Genomic DNA, 2,500 nt, shown 5'->3' with positions numbered 1-2,500 from the left:
GTGAAGGTCGAGCAAAACTTCGACCGAATTAACCCTATCATCGAGAAATAAGCTGCAGTGGCGGAGGTCTGCACTCAGAGTGCTTTTTCTAGTTTTTATTGTTTTTCATAAACTAGGGGTTGGCTACCAACATTAAGCTTATGGATAATAAAACGTACAAGTCTAACACCAAGAAATAAGCTGCCGTGGTGGAGGTCTGCAGTCTCGGCGTGCTTTTTCTAGATTTTATTATTTGAGAATGTTGAGATGGATGTATGGGGTGACAAGAAGAGATAAGACACGGAATGAGGTAATTAGGGGTACCACAGGAGTTAGAGAACTACCAGATAAGATCCAAGAAAGTAGACTGAGGTGGTATGGTCATGTCATGAGAAGAGATGAACAGTATATTGGGAGGAGGGTGATGGAAATGGAGGTACAGGGAACGAGAAGGAGAGGGAGACCAAAGCGAAGGTGGATGGACTGTATCAAGGATGACCTTCGATCAAAGGGATTAACCGGTGATGAGGTGTGGGACAGAGGTAGATGGAGAAAGCTGGCCAGAAACATCGACCCCTCATAAAAGTGGGAAAAGATGCAGACAAAAGAAGAAGAGGGGTTGGCTACTAACATTAAGCTTATGGATTATAAAATGTACAAGTTTAAAGAAAGACTTAAAAATAAAAGGGGTCATTATATTAAGTTAATTGATAATGACGAGATGAAATAGAGGGTGCTGCAGTATGACAGTGCCTATTCACGAGTTTTCTTGTACGTTTAGGTGGCCAGTAAAAATTGCATTCTCAGTAAACAGTGGCTTTGAACGGAAGTTATTTCATCGTAATAGTATCAAGTACAGATATATATTTACAATAAGTCAAATACAACTCCCTCATACAGAAATAAATTACAAAACTGATATACTGTATATATATATATATATATATACATAGAACAATATCAAATGTAGCCATTTCTAGTCCACTGTAGGACAAAGGCCACAGGCATATATATATATATATATATACATATATATATATATATATATATATATATATCATTAATAATATTATCATTATTACTAGCTAAGCTGTAACTATAGTTGGAAAAGCAAGATACTATAAGCCCACGGGCTCCAAACAGTAATAAAATAACCCAGTGAGGAAACAATACAAAGAAATAAATAACCTATACGAGAAGTAATGAACAATTAAAATAAAATATTCTAAGAACAGTAACATTAAAAAAAAAATATCTTTCACATATACACCATTAAAAAGAGACTTATATCAACATATCAGTTTACTAAATTGGGCCTAAAATATATATTCCAGCGTTGGACCTCAGCGCTATGGAACTCGAGGCTACGAACTGGAAGTGGGAGGCTACAACGTTTCCAGCACGGGAGGAGATGCCCTGGAATACCACAATGGCATGGAATTTAGCACCTTCGATGAGGATAACGATGGGGCCTCAGGTGAGTTGACTGAACATAAATCACTCAATTGGGATTCGAAATCATTTTGAAATGTTTGAATTTTCATGGCAAATATATATGTATGTATATATATATATATATATATATATATATATATATTGTATATATGCATATATATGTGTATATATATATACATATATACATATATATATATATATATATATGTATATATATGTATGCATTTATATGTATAAGATTTATATATATATATATATATATATATATATATATATATGTATATAGATATATATATATATATATATATATATGTATATAGATTTATATATATATATATATATATATGTATATAGATATATATATATATATATATATATGTATATAGATTTATATATATATATATATATGTATATAGATTATATATATATATATATATATATATATATATATATGTATATACATATATATATATATACATATATATATATATATATATATAAATATCTATCTATCTATCTATATATATATATATATATATATACATATATATATATATATATACAGAGAGAGAGAGAGAGAGAGAGAGAGAGAGAGAGAAGAGCAGCGTTAAAGAATCATTACTAATCCTCCCCCCCCCTTCTTACTCTATCAGGTGGAAGTTGCGTCGAATGGTCCGGAGGTGGAGGATGGTGGTACGACTACTGCTACTTCAGCAACCCCACGGGGATCTACGTCCCAGCAGACCTCCCTCCCAACACGAAAGCCGACCACTTCTTGGAATGGAGGAAATGGCAGGGATACTACACCTACCTGTCTCACCTCGTGATGATGATCAGGCCACCGGTGGTGTGAGAAGCGCGTTTTTGGAGATTGCACGGTTGTAAAATTACTTAATGGCATTGGTTGTATATTTTGTCTCTCCAGATTTGCTAGGAATACAATGGTTGTAAATGATTGGTTTGTAATGTGAAAATGTGCATCTTCCTGTTTTTTTTTATTTTGTAAAGAAAAGAAGTTTGTTTTGTTTTAAGAGATAAATGATTAATCATCGGTATGTCATAGTTT

At 32.7% G+C, this 2,500-nt stretch overlaps 1 pseudogene; it reads left to right on the top strand.

Moving 5' to 3' along the window:
- LOC137646862 (angiopoietin-related protein 6-like) overlaps window positions 1-2,487 on the top strand; it is an 11,810-nt pseudogene extending 9,323 nt beyond the window's left edge.
- The last annotated feature ends 13 nt before the right edge of the window (window positions 2,488-2,500 follow it).

This window comes from Palaemon carinicauda, chromosome 9 (assembly GCF_036898095.1).
Source record: "Palaemon carinicauda isolate YSFRI2023 chromosome 9, ASM3689809v2, whole genome shotgun sequence".
Taxonomy (NCBI): Eukaryota; Metazoa; Arthropoda; class Malacostraca; order Decapoda; family Palaemonidae; genus Palaemon; species Palaemon carinicauda.
The sequence above is the reverse complement of the archived record's forward strand: the minus strand, read 5'-3'. Positions and strand labels throughout refer to the sequence as shown.